This window comes from Vicugna pacos, chromosome 20 (assembly GCF_048564905.1).
Source record: "Vicugna pacos chromosome 20, VicPac4, whole genome shotgun sequence".
In the NCBI taxonomy this organism is placed as follows: Eukaryota; Metazoa; Chordata; class Mammalia; order Artiodactyla; family Camelidae; genus Vicugna; species Vicugna pacos.
In genome coordinates this window covers 10,655,732-10,670,933 of record NC_133006.1, presented here as the reverse complement: position 1 = coordinate 10,670,933, position 15,202 = coordinate 10,655,732, and the positions used below count along the sequence as shown (strand labels likewise).

General features: G+C 41.0%; 1 long non-coding RNA gene across 1 annotated transcript in view; it reads left to right on the top strand.

Moving 5' to 3' along the window:
* LOC140687583 (uncharacterized) overlaps positions 1 to 14,151 on the top strand; it is a 49,848-nt gene extending 35,697 nt beyond the window's left edge. Inside the window, exon 4 of the long non-coding RNA XR_012061974.1 lies at positions 12,330 to 14,151. This is a non-coding gene — a long non-coding RNA (uncharacterized lncRNA). The remainder of the gene's footprint in view (positions 1 to 12,329) is intronic.
* The last annotated feature ends 1,051 nt before the right edge of the window (positions 14,152 to 15,202 follow it).

Genomic DNA, 15,202 nt, shown 5'->3' with positions numbered 1-15,202 from the left:
GCCCAGCGTCTGGTTGGGTCTTTATTTCCCATGTCCTCTGCTTGCACCATCCACTCTTACTTTTTGCTGGAATTTATTTCACTTTTGGATTCTCTTACTTTACGGTATAATATCAATGCATCGTACTTTCTCAAGCTCTGGGGGAAGTTATGTGTCTTTTAAAAAATAATGAGAATTGAAATTTGAATCATACCTGGAGATCATCATACTAAGTCAGAAAGAGAAATAAAAATATCATATGATATCACTTGTATGTGGACTTTTTAAAAATGAGACAAATGAACTTATTCACAAAACAGAGACAGATTCACAGACATAGAAGACAAACTGATGATTACCAAGGGGAAAGGTGGGGAGGTGGAGGGATAAATTAGGATTTGGGGATTAGCAGATACACACTACTATATGTAAAATGAATAAACAAGGTCCTACTGTATAGCACAAGGAACTATATTCAATGTCTTGTAATAGCCTATAATGAAAAAGAATATGAAAAGGAATATCCATGTAAATATATGTATAACTGAATCACTATGCTGTACACTGGGAATTAGCACAACATTGTAAACTGACTATACTTCAATTTAAATAGATGGGGAAAAAAGAAATTTGAGTCATAGTAGAGAATAGGCAGATTTTGAAATAACAGCTACCCTTACTATGTAAAACTTCTTTTTTTCCTCCTAAACTTCATAAAGAGAAAATTTCTGTTTCAGGGAAAATCTGAAGAGTGATATTTATTAAACCAAAGTGAGTTCTGCAAATACTAGTTTTAAAGGAGACCGATTGTGGCACTGTAGGGTGCAGAGGTACATTTCTAAATAAAAAAAAAAATGGAGTGTGTTATCATCAAAACAAAGGGACACTTCTTCACAAGACTTGTAGAGTTGCACGTGGAAAATATACTGAAACTGGAACTCAGTGGAACTTCTCTCTGCTTACATGTTCATATTAAATTCATCTGCAATTTAAGTGGCTGGAATTTGAACATAAACACCGAGGAGAAGACTACAGACTATTGTCTTAAAAATTGTTTTCCTTCAGTGTATGTTTTTCTAATAGAATATTTAGTTATAGAAGTTCTCCATCAGATTTCAAGGAGAATATTCTGATAGCAAATAACTGTTGTAAGTCTGCCTCTCAGGTACGTGCAAATCATGACTTGAGATGCATTTTGAAAATAACCAATTTTCTATTTAGTGCATTTTACGCTAACAGGAAAGTAAAGGAAAGAAAAACTTAGGTAAAAACCACTTAAGATGTGCTTGTGAAAGTTATTTTCTGTCTGTTTTTTTCCTTCCAGGTGATTTACAGAAATACAGCTTCATTGATCTCTTTAGAATAAATCTTTATAATCCTATACAAAATTGGATCTTTTATTGTTCAATAGACAATTTCTATTAGTGCAGTAACATCTTTCAAATGTCATTAAGGAACAGTGTGCTTTATGTTGCATTGCTCCTCAGGACCTCACATACTTTTCTAATTCCCTGAACACCCAGTGACCCTGCGAAACATCACAGGGTCACAACACAGGGTGAAGTATTGGCCTCCTTTACTTACCTGATTTGGAATACTTTCCAGAAGCCTAGAATTACTTAAACTCCGTTCATCTTCCCTTATTTGGGCTGGTATGTATCTATATCTAGATATACATCTATATATCTCTATCTCAAGTGCGTGCGCGCGCGAGAGCACTGATGGGGCAGAGATATGAGAGAAAAAGAAACCAGCAACAATTCTTTGTTACACCTTGCTCATAAATTGTTCAGAATCCCATTAAAATGAATGGCTTGAATAATGTAAGAAAGTCCACCAACACTAAGACATATAGCAAAAAACCAGAACCTTCCTGAAGAAGAGAGGGGAGTGTAGATCCCGACAGTAAAACACGTCTTCCCCTCTCTCCCTGCATCTGATAGTCTTTCTCTTCAGTGTCTTGCGAGTGTCTGTTTGTGTAACAGCCAGCTCAGCAAGCTCTTTAAAGGCAGGGGCTGCGTCTCCCTTGGCTTTTTATTCCTGCACCAGCTGTACCGGCTTGCAGTAGAACCGGTGATTGAACTGAACGCCGACGACGTGTGCCTGGCTGGGCAGCCTTTGGTTCTTTTACTTATTGCAGGTTTGCCATTCCATTGGCTGCTTCCTTGTGTCCCAGTTGTGACTGAGTCAGGCAGTCTGACTATTCCTCAAGCATAACTGAGCCAAGTTTTTATGTGTGCCTTGGCGATGAGAAGACAGGACGAAAGATGCTGTGTAGAGTCGTGTGTGTCCTCGTCAACATTGTCATCATCATAAGCATAATTATCATAATCCATCATGTGCCCCAGACTGACCATTGACTGATTTTCTGTTCTGTAGAGAACCGTGTGTCCCGCCTTCCACAACAAAACTAACCTGTGTCTGTGGGTGAAGATGCTGGAATATTGGCAATTTCTTATCATTGCACCCAATTCCACCTATTCAGTCATTCAAAACCTCTTGAAAGGTTAATATTCTCATCCTCATTTTGCACATATGACATCCAAGAAGTTAACTCTCCCTAGATGTAAAAGCAAAACAAAACAAAAAAACTCTCCCTAGATGTAATAATCTGGGTGTGTGGCAAAATAAAATTTGAACTGAGATCTATCGAGTGTCAAAACCTCACCACAGTGCCTGACTTTCCAATAAATAAATAAATGTTAGCAGAACAATAGGTTCTAATTGTTAATGCAAGATTTCTGGAGAAAAACTTACAAATAAAAGATGAGTCATTTTGCGTACCTGAGTGAATGGACACCGATATTATTTACTTTAACGGTGTTAATCCTCATGACATCAGTGCACAACAGGATGTTCCTTATCATCTGTAAAGGCTCAAGTTAGCAGAGAGGGAAAAAAAAAATGGACGCGAATAAGCCAAATTCAGGGAGACAGAAGGGGAAGTGTTAGGGAATACAATATAATGTTTGTCCTCTTGGATTTCAAAGTCTATTGGAAAAAGACACAAATAACTCGATTACTATAGTTGACACACAGAGGGTGGTGTTCTGAGGGAGTGGTTCAGGGACTGCCCTGAGATAGTAAGAGAAGTCATCTGTGTTAAGCCTTGTCAAGTGATTACACAGCTACACTGACTGAGCTAGGAAAGAAAGCACTGAACGTAAGAGGAGCAGCAGGAGTCGGAGTATGTAGGAATGAGGATGCCAAATTATCACGTGTAGCTAGATCATAAAGTGAATCCTGCAAGGGTGAGACTGTACAGGGGCTCACGGAGGGATGAGCGTGTGCGGAAATAACCTCGGAAAATCAGGCAGGGACAAAGTAAAGGAGACACTTCCTTGCCAGGCGGAGAAGCTTCCACTTTCTTCTGCAGATAACGGGAAGTCGTCTATGAGCCTCACTCTGATGTGACTGAATTTGTGAATTAGGATGATAACTCCAACAGCGAAACAGATCAGGCTTGAAAAGTGTAAAGTTTGGCGACACAGAGACCAGTATGGGAACTGTTTCAGTGACAGAAATGATGAGTAACTGAGCTAAGACGGTGACAGTGAATTATAGTGATGAAGGTTTAGTTGCAGCCAGCCCTGGTTGGTAGCGTAGCAAAAACACCTCACTTTTTTTTTTTTTCCAATCTCCTCTAGTTTTCTAACAATGCTCATGGCTTTACTTTTATTGGATTCTGGCTCTAAATCTGCTGATGATTGCCCAATGTGATTGTTAAGCGGAGTTCTCTGTCACCAGGGAAGAGTCAGAGCCTAAGAAGAAAATGTTTCAGGATTTTTTTTTCCCTTCTCCTTGAGGGAAAAAAATTTTTGTTTTATCTTCATGTTAATTTTTCTATTTTTACTTTTTCAGCAGAAGGTCATACATACGCTATTTCAGAATTCACAGCTAGCCCCTCGCTCCTCGGATTGTGGGTGTCCTTGCCAGACTGCAGAGACGCAGGAGAGCTGACCTGAGAAGCCAGGCGATTACTCGTGCACCCGCACACACCGTCAGCCCTGGGAGCCCTTCATCCACGCAGGGTGTGAGCCAGTTAGCACCACCGACGTTAGGGCACACGGGCTGTTCCGTGGAAGAGGAGGAATTAAAACGTGATTGGTATTCAAATCGGGGTATAGCAGAAAGAGCACATTCCAGGAAAGAAGAGGAGGGGGAGAAGAGAAATACATAAAGATTCACCTCCCGAATCACTCGCTGTATTGTGTCTTTTCCCTGAAATGCCAAAAACCTTATAATAAAGCTTTGACGGGAGAGAAGGGTTTGGGAGATTTCTACCCCGTCTCTCTTGCTCTTGTAGACATGCTGAAATAGAAACTCTTAAAAAGCTGGGAATGTCTCCTAAGGATGCCTGGATGTATAGATTAAATCCTCCTACAGAAAATGGCACTAAAACGAAAAATCTATGTATGGACCAAACTTTAAATTCTAAATGGCAGCTAATGGGCCGGTGATTACAAAGAAAATAGATGACGAACCAGAACGTCAGCTGTAAACACTAGAACTTAGAGTGCAATTTTGGTGCTCATTAGGGACGTCATGATGGTGTAATTTACCTAGATTTAAAAATTTTTTCTTAATATTTGAAAACATCTATTGAATAATCATTTATGTGACGACTGATTTGAAAAAGCTGTGGTCATAAACACATGCTTACTTTGACTGCTTGAAGAGATTGCTGCTCATGTGAAAAACTAGTGATTTGAATTCATGTGTGTCTTAGTTACCTGACTTGTTTACTTTGTTTCTCTTTGTGCCTATGAGTTCATATTTCTTGGTTTTCCTCCATGTTCTTGAGTGTTTCCTACCTTGTTTGTTTGTTTTTTTTAAGCGTTTTTTTGTTGTTGTCTTTTCCTACCTGTGTTTTTATTCTGTATTTTTTTATCATATAATTTGACTTTTTTACCCCATCACAATCTAGTTGGTTTCCGGACCATTTTTCTCAATACTGAGATTTCAACTGTCACTAGCACATGGCCTCAAAGTTGGACAGGCTACTATCAGCAGTCACTAGGAAAGATAACATTCCACGGAAATACGTATTAACCTTGGAGAACTCTTTTCTCAGTACCTGGCAGTCCCTCCCCAGATGCATGCTTTAGCTCCTTTTCGCTCCCAGAGTCTTAGGTCAGAGCAGGCAAACTCCGCCGGGCTTCTGGGCAGAACCCCTAAATCACCTTCTTCAGAGCAGCACGGGGGCCGTTGCTTGGGCTCGGCACCTGCAGTCTGTCTCTCTGCCCTTGTCATAAGAGACAGGTTTTGCAGAGGTTGTGGGGATCATTAGCTCCCCGTAAATACTGTGACTTCAGGAAACTGGAAGCTGGGAGTTCTAGCAGCATCACATATCCTTCTCTTCTCTTCTGTCCTGTGTCCCTCTTTTGTTTCCCCTCCCTTTTTGTCATCTACCTTCAAATTTGAATCTTAAAGATAGAGAAATTAAGAAATACTTGCATTGATGGAAGTCTGTCAAAATATTTTTATTCTTGCCCCCCCTTTTTTTTACTAAGAGGCATAATACAATTTTATACCTTTAAATCAAAATAAAATGATTAGATATGCTTAATTTTTCAACATCTCAACAGCATGGGCTACAAAATGCGTGTCGGATAGTTCATTCACTTTCTGCAGTGCTTTAATTTGAAAGTGCAAGCTTTTGCCTCATATATATGATGTCTCAGAGTATTGGTTCGTTCAGCATTTTTAGTGTTGTCTGAAATTACTTTCAGGTGACTGCAATGTTAATGGCTGCATTAACCAAAGAGACCTTGAACTTATTTTCAGCAATCCCTGCACAGAGTTATTTCTGTTCAGGATGGCTGAAATATCTTTTTTTTTTTTTAAAACAAATCTCTTCATTTTCCATATAATAAGTATATTACAATTGCAGTGTTTGTCAAACCTGGATAAAGTCAATAAAATATTTACACATTTAAAAAAATAACTAATTCTCACAGATGTCCAATTGCAACATTCTGTTAATTAAATATGTGTAAACGTCAGACTAAAATGAACACTTTATGGTCAAGACCTTATGGTACAACTCTAAACGCGAAGCAAATTTATACGTTAAATGCAAATGAATTTTAAAATAAAAGAAATAGAAGATAATTTATTTCACAGGATTAAAAGTCATTTTCCTGTAAGTAAACTGTTGCCAGCTACCTGAATGTGATACTGCTAAAGTTACTTTTAAGGACTTTATCAGAAAAGTTTGATCTGTGCCCTCCTGGAGTCTGATGAACACAGCTGACTGGTATAAAATTAAAAAAAAAATTTTCTCCCTTTTTTTAATTGAAATATAGTTGATTTACAATGTTGTATTAGTTTCTGGTGTACAACACAGAGATTCAATTATACATGTGTATGTATATACACACACACACACCTATATATTCTTTTTCATTACAGATTACTAACAGATGTTGAATATACTTCCCTGTGCTCTACAGTAGGACATTGTTGTTTATCTTTTCTACACATAGTAGTTTGTATCTTCCAATCCCAGTCTCTCAGTTTAGCCCTCCCCTTCTTCTCCCTCAGGAGCCATCAGTTTGTTTTCTATGTCTGTGTCTCTTTCTGTTTTATAAATAAGCTCATTTGTGTCTTTTTTTTTCAGATTCCACATATAAGTGATGTCATTTGATATATGTCTTTCTCTTTCTGACTTACTTCACTTAGTATGATCATCTGTAGGTCCATCCATTTTGCTACCAGTGACATTATTTCATTCCTTTTCATGGCTGAGTAATATTCCATGGTGTTTGTGTATGTGTGTGTATACATACACACACACACACCATAAGGTGGCATTTCTTATGGCTTCTCTTCAACTAGGTGTTCAGAGTTGATTATTTGTCTCTGCGTTGCTTTTTGTCAACTCCTTAGAAGTTCACCCATAAGACCTTTCTGACAGCTGCTAAGAACTCTCTCACTACCTACTTATGATTCCTCTGTTGTTTCCGGGGCATTCACTCGACTTAGCCTCTTTCTTTTGGGGCTTCAACGCCACCTCAGGCAGGCTTCTCGGGCTGGATCTTTCTTCAAGTGACCCTACACCTGCACCTGAGGCTTACGCCTCAGCAGAGTTTCCACTTGGGTCCCTGCAAACATGGACCTTGGACCAGCCCTGGGTAGGAGAACACTGCTGGCCACTTGAGCCCTCTTTAGTCACCAACTGGAAAGCCACTCCACTGACCTCCTTTCATCTGTAGGATTTTCAGATTTAATCTTAAAAAAAAAAGGAAGAAAGAAATGCCACCTGAGTCAGCTGAGTAAGCTCTTCACCACCACTTAATCTTTACTCTCTTCCTAACTTCAATCCTGGAGGAATCAGAAGGCCTCAGTGGGGCCAACCGCTTCCAGGGAGGAGCCAGTTGGCAAAGACAGACACACAAAGCAAAGGATGAAGGCAGGCAACTCATCTACCCTCAAACTGGACGAAAGGAATTTAATGTTTTAGCTTTGAGTTAGGACTGGACTGTTTGGTTACTGGAATGAAACTATTCTTGGAAAGAAAAATTAACAGAGACCTTGTTTTCTACAAATGAGCAAATAACCTATGGATTCTGCAGAAATTTTTTGTAGGACATCTTTGGTCATGTTCTCTAAGATGGGATTCTTGCCTAAGTGATTTTCTCAGGAGAAACAGACTGGGGGAAGCAGGACAGGGAAGAACAAAGTTCAACAAGAGCGTGGTCTCAGCTGGGGAGGAATTTCAGTCCTGCAGGGAAGCTCTGGAGCACAGACTGGCTCACAGGGTTAATTGCGCCTTCACTCATTAGCTGTGCTGCTGGGGCAACGGGCCGTTGAGGGCATCCAGGCGAGGCACTGATACAACCCACTACGGAGGGACAGGGATGGGGCAGAACTCATCGGAGGGATGTGAATAAGGGGAAAGCTAAAGCTGTATCCTAACTCCATCTACCAGTCCCATTTTTGTAATAACCGTTTCAGTTACAGTAACTCACCCTTCTTAATTAAGCTAATGGAGCTAATGTTTTAGGTGTCTATCCTTTGAAGCCAAAGACCATTGCCTGCAACAAAACTGGGGAGTTGCATGACAGCCTTTCTATCGCCAGCAGCTAGGGAAGGACAGAGATAATGTTCTATGGATAATATCTGTGGATTAGGTGACTAGATGAATACAGCGTTTCACTGATTAGAATCACTTCCTATTGTCAGTGTTAACGCTTCAGTAGTCCTGATAATGAACTTGATATCTCATCAAATGGGGCTCACTCAGAACTGAATATTAGGATGCAGGTAGGTAGAGCAGGAACATGGCAGGTTTAAATAAGATTTGAAAAGAGATATAAGTAAAGGTGGATCAATCTAGGATTTGTTTATTTTCCTTTATGGATTTCAGAGAGCAATAAAAAAATCTGTAAACAATGAAAGGAGCTAAATATTTCAGAGTGTACGATGCCATATATTTTCGCCTGGGAGGTAGGGCATATTTTTTTTCCTTCCCCAATTTCAAGTTCCTGTAAACCTTGAATTAGAGCATTTGACGATCCATCTCTGTCTTGTAAAATTCCCTCGGAAGGTCCTACCCTGGCTGACATTTCAAAACAGGTCGCATTTGCTATCCTCCCTCGTTTCCAAGTGTTTTATCCACTAAGGGACTCTGCTTGGACACTGGCCACCCCTGGTAGAAACTGTCATGGTGTCTGGTGCCCAAGCGGCAGCCCAGTTGTTTCATTTCATCATGAGGCCACTCACAACTCCCAAGCCACAGGCGCGACCGGAGCTCAGAATGAGTGCCCTCGTGTCTCTTCCTGGTCGCCGGTACTCTTGCAGGTGCCACGCCGAAACAAATCTCCAAAGACAACACTACGGCACCACAAACAAGCAAAGGAGCGACACAGAGGCCAGGGAACGCTCTGAACGTGGGAGGCCAGCGAATGATACTCTGGGGGCAGGAAGGCTCCTGCTACAATTCTTTTTGACACTTTGAGACGAACAGTGGTGACGGTACCAGAGCTTAGTCAGACGGTGTGGGTTTGAGATAAAAGCCAGCCTGATAAGAATATTTGGGCTCTGGCCCAGATCACAGCGAGTGCTCAGAGTGGCCAAGGAGGATCACACATAAATCCTAATTGGATGACCTGTGTGAACAAGGAGTTCTAAGAGCTCGGAAAAATAAGGAAGAAAAAGACCAAGGAGGCATTGAGATAGAAGATAAAATCGATACAGAATTGCCTAGGAAATCAATAAGAGGAATAAAGGACGTGCAGGGGATGTGAAATCTGGGTTCTGTCTCCTGCGCAAGTGAGAAACCTGGCAGTGTGTTTTGAACAAGCTGCAATGCTGTAATTAAAGCTCGAGGGAGAATGGCGAGAAGGAATCTTAATAATCAAGTGAAAAGATGCCACGGCAAACAGTGACTCCTTGTCAGAAAAACAGTTTCACAGGCAGATCTTAAGTTAAATAGGAACTCACATACAGAGCCGGAAGATGGGTGGATGATTGTGTCTGGGTATTTGTGGAGATAGAGACTGGGGCATGATTTTAGACTCAGAAATCAATAAAGTGTCATCCTTCAACAGGACAAAGTAACTTGCTCATACAGTTAACCACAAGCTTGATGATCACAGCATTGTCTCGGGCTGCACTTCAAGGAAGAGATTATCGCCTCTCAGACACCCAGTGGATCGGCAAAGGGACAGAACCCCTAAGAGTCAGTCTCTCATAGTTGGATGTATTTATAAAAAATGAAAGATAGGTGTCTTACCCTCTCACACACCAGATATGAACAAAGCAATTAGAAGAAAAAGAAAAAGCCTAGAAAATTATACATGCACACACACACATAATTTCTTGGTAATATGGAAGGGATATATAAATATATATATACTTATATCTCAAAATAGTGTTACTGAGAATCAGGTTTGATCACGTGAGCAGCATTTTGGGAAACCATCTGCTTAAAAAATGCTACAGTCTTTTTATTGTTCCTTCCTTATTTAAGCAGAGGTGAAATACTTAGAAGTCCAGGGGGAAACATATGTATCATAATCGACGTGAAAGTCCCTTTTCCTTGAATTGTCTCCCAGGGATCCATTCACAGAGACTACATCAGCCATGATTTCACTCTGGGATTCGCCCAGTATGTACTCGTAATTATAACCAAGTTGGTCTGAATATTGGACTGTGAAGAATGAAGTGTTTCCTCATTGGTAAAAAGAAATCTATCAGGACTTGTAGATTCAAATGATGTTTGTCTCCTTCAAAGGGCTTACGTAGGCAATTTATAATGGCCAGTTACTTCTGCATATCCCCAAATGGCCAATAATTTCCAAAGGGGATACTTTAAGTGTGATAACAAGCCAGAGTTATTGAAAACAAAATTTTAAGTGTTGGCGATTCTAGAAAATGGTAGCAGGAGTGTAAACTTTTTAAACTCAACAGATCACCATATCGAAACAGATAAACTAATCAACAAAGTCAAAAATACAAGGTGCCCTTTACAAGAAAACAAAGGTGACAGGGTAAGTTCAGGAACTCCAAATTACAAGTGCCCGGAGAGAGACCACCGACAGCCACAAGACCTGTAATCTACCGATACCTGTGCTGGAAGCAAGCAGAGGGGAGCGGCAGGTGTCTGACTGCTCAGCCAGGGGAATGTCAAAACAGACAACAGAATAGTGTGTGAAACTGGAAGAGCTCTTGCCTTCTCCAGGAGGGAGTGAGTGCATGGAGCCCATGGTAGGAAGATCCAGTTGGAGCAGAGAGGCCCCCGTGGGCTCTAGAAACAAAGCATCCAAACAGGCTCCTCCCGCATGGGAGAGCAACTGATGCTGAGTGTCATCAAAATTGCCTCAGTTAACAGAGATCAAGAAAAGAGGAGGTCCAGAGGAGAGGGAGGGAGAGAAGCAGAACCAGAAAATCTCAAAAAACCAAAAAATTTATCTGTATTTTTGAGCATTATACTATGACAACAGAAAAGAGAACTCTGTGAGGTTTGGAAAGCTTTCCTGAAACCCCTCTTCTTCTAATTTCAAAAAAATATGTGACCCACCAAAAAGTATTGAGATCAAATTTCATAGTTGTTTCAAGATATAAAAAAATAATGATAAACAGCAGGATAGCAGTTCTATAAACAAGAAGAGTGCATAATGCATGTCCATAATCACGTAGCAGGACAAAATGAGTCAGAGTTCGAAACATTCAGTAATGAGTGGTCTGAACTTAGAAAACTAGAAATAAAAGAAAATCATTAATAAAGACTCAACTAGAAGGATCAGAAGAATGACTAAACATAACATATCATGCCTTAAGGGAATAAAAGATAGCCAGGAAGAAAAAATTTAAGTCATAAAGAAATGAATAGAGAGACAACATTTTTCTTTTCCTTACTTCATCCTCCCTTGTAAATGGGCAGAGGTTTAGAAGGATAAAGATGATCCTTAATTTTGGAATGAACTATGTTAATGGGTTTATCTCTTATTGACATCCTATGGGCGGGTATGTTCATGCTCAGGCCAGTATTGGGCTGAGTTTTGCAATTAAAAAAATTGATTCTTTGATTAGAGAGAATGCCATCTTTGAGTCGAAAGAGGCTGTCGCCAGAGGTCAGGAGTTTCTGTGTTAAAGAGAAGGAGGCAAAGTTGCTTTATACAAACATGTCAGAATTTGATTGAAAGACTTTGTGTAGTAAGTACCTAGTGAAGTCACTCTTCTTAGAGGTTTTTCATCCCCAGTGTTACTCAGTTCTCACAAAAGCCCCGGGAGGTAAACACCATCGTGCGCATTTTTTTAGATGAGGAAACGAGCTCAAGGATATTACGCTCCTGCTACAAGTTAGTAGCAAAGTGCATATTTGAGCCCAGGCCATTCTGGCTCCGAAGTTCATGTGCGATTCCATGCTTCTGTACCTGATTAGCCAGCCATTTAAACTGGCTGGCCTCAGTTTCCTTCTCTGGACAAATATATTTGACTAGAAGATCTTGCAAACCCCAAAGTCTTTGATTCTGTGAGACCAAGTCAGGCAAACTTTATGATCTCCCTTGTTAACTCCTTCCCATGTTCTATAATTTAGGAAATGCATCTCGATCTCCTTGTGCCTCATCTCAATTTGGCAATAATTAAAACCCATCTCCTCTCAATCTGCCCTTTGCAGGGGTGTAAGACAGCCAGTTTGTCACAATCTTGCACAGTAGTTTATGTTGTGATGACAGAAGTGAAAGCAGGTAGGGAGGGAGGAGGGAAGTTCTTGAAGGGAAGGTCTAGTAAGAAATCTGGACATGTTTCAGCTTTGTCTCATCTGAAATATTTAAATGTGAGTCTCAACCTCAGCGAGGAATAGAAGAAAAGAATAATGTTTTGTTTTTCTCATCTCCCAGGTATATAAGGAGTGTGAATATCTACGCGACATCTAGAGAGATCTAAGTAATATATACGTAATAAACATCCGGATGAGTACATTTAAAAGGCACGTGGAAAGAGATGGGGGCTTCCTTCCCTGGCTTCTCTGTGTAAAATCAGAAAATGGTTTTGCCAATCTGGCACTAAGGACCTGGACCAGAGAGTCACCCGGGGATGAGGGTGGAGAGGGGCTTCCCCCACCCAGGGCGCTCTAATTATCTGGGGTGTCTTGGTGGGTCCCAGCGGGCTCTCAGGCTGCAGCCTCCGCTCTGCTGTCGTCCTATCGCATCCATTCCTGATGCCGTCTCCTCTGCCCGGTGGTGGGCTTTGCAGTCGCGCTTGCTGCAGTTTCTTTGTTAGAGATGCGCCCTCTTGACGTATCCAGATGAAGAAGTTGCTGCAGGACCAGAAGCCTGGTGACAGACCCCGCGCTCGCCTTCCCCGTAGTCGGTCCCGAAATCTTACCTGCATGTCATCGGGCTAATCAGAGGTCCATGGTGAGATCTGTCAGAGATTTCTGTCGTAAAAAAGAAATTCAGACCCGGCTGACAAGAGAATTGGAAGGCTTTCCCCTGTCTTGTGGCGCCTGCCGGCGCTGCCTGTTATTCTGTGAGTACAAGCCCGAGGCTGCGGTGAAGCAGGGACCTCGGGGTGGCCTCCTAAGGACATGGCTCAGGTGAGAGGAGCCCCCCTCCCCTCCCTCAACAACAGAAAACAGAGAGGAACGACCACCAACAACAAACAGCAGAGAGAGGTAAAAATGGCACAGCTGCACATCAGTCTACACTGGCTCTTGAGAGACTATAATGACACTCAGGGATGACACACTTAGTGACACAGAGAGTGCCGAACGGGGTAACTACGTCTTTCCAAAAGACTGGAGAGTCATATACGTAACCAAGCCAATAAAATCTCCAAGCAGAAAGTGCCTTTTTTTTTTTTCACTTACGGAATTTACAGAACTAGGGAAATTAAAAGATTTACATCTATACTTCTTTGCTCTGGAAAAGCAACTCAGTTCCTTGGAAGCTCTTGATTGTTTTCCTCTTAATAAAATACACAGTGCGTCGGCCTTGCAGCAGACCTTACTGGAGATGGGAGTAGAGACATTTGTCAAATTCTTTGCCAGTTCAGTCCGTGATATCAAGAAAATCATCTCTGGAAGTTGCACAAGAGGAAGTAAAACTCAGTGATTTGGGCATAGATTGCAGACCTGAAGTGTCCGAGTTCAAATCCCAGTTCTGCCACTCATAAGTTTTCTTCACCTAAGATAAGCTACTTAGCTTCTTATTGCCTCATCTATAAGATTGGAGTGGTGGTCATAATCTACGGACATCACTATTGAGGGGATTAGAAGCATCATTACAAAGTGTCTGGTGTATAAGACGTATTCCATAAATATCATTATTATCATTGTTGTTCTTATTTTAATCTTATCAGCTGGGATAGGCTCTATTAAACTAGGTAGCAGTCATCCCCAATATCTTAAGCATTAACATAAGGAAAGTTTATTTTTCACTCATACTGAACTTCCATTGGCAGAGAAACTTTACCTATCAGTTATTCATGGACCCTGACTACTGATGGAACAGCCACCATCTTGGAAGTTGATGGTTGATGTACCAGAGCGAAGAGAACTTCGAAGGATCTTGTGTCAATGTCACATACCCCAGCCCAGAAGAAATGCACATCATCTTTCTCATAACTCATTGATGGGAAACAAGGTACTTGGTTTCATTAAACAACAAAGGTAGTAGGAAATGCAACGCTTTGGTGTGCCTAGAAGGAGAAAACCTGTAACTGGTGAACAATATTAATACCTACCATTACTTTATTATAGCCTGGTAGTACTTATTAAAAGAAAAAAGAAAGACAGTACTGAATAAATACACAAATGCAAGTCTTTGGTTTTTCATTTACCTTCCTAGATCAGATTGACTCCTGCGCACCGTTTTCAGCCTCTTAGTTCTCACTCCCCCACACACACACAGCTTTTTGCAGTAAATGAAATGCACCTAAATGACCACTCACATCTACATGACACAAAAACATGATTATATGGTGCTTCGGCCTTTCTGGCCTTGCTCTGTGCTTTACAAAGACCCTTTTATGCTCACCATAATCCTTTGCACAGGTATTATTATTACCCTCATTTCCTGGATGAGAAAAATGGGGGCACAGAATGGTAGATAACTTGCCCAAAGTCACACAGCTGGGAAGTAACAGGCCAGAATTTGAATGGAAGGAATATAGTTCCAGAGTCCATCCTTTTAACCTTAAGTTATGCTTCTACATTGGATGCGATCTTTACAGGAAGGTATACCTTTATTTGGAAGGTCCTTTCACCTTTTAATGCCTGGCTAACTCTCATCATTTACAACTTGGCTCTGACTTTATCTACTTAGCAAAGCTGTCCTTGACCCCTCTCTTACCCTTATCCTTGACCCCTTCTCTTATCCTTAGATTAGGTGTCAATCCTCTGTGCCTCAGGCAGCCAGAGATGGCCCTGTTATTTGTTGGCCTCCTCCACTAGCCTTGACATCTTGTACACTGGGGTAGTATTTATTCTCTCTTACATCTCGGTACATATGTGGGCATACCATCTATGCGTGGCATACAGTAGGCGTTAAGTAAAATATTTGTTGAGTGAATCACTGTAATAAATAGTCGAACATGTCTGTGTAGAGACTAGAGCTGTCATCCATCCACCAGTAGGTAATGATCTTGGGAGTTTAGTTAAAGATATTTTAGGTGTTTTTTGAATGAGTGTAGCTCAGAACTTATGCCCTGCCACACACACAAAGGCTGAAGGAAGAATTCTGTTGACACGTAGGTGCTGTTTAGAGAAGAA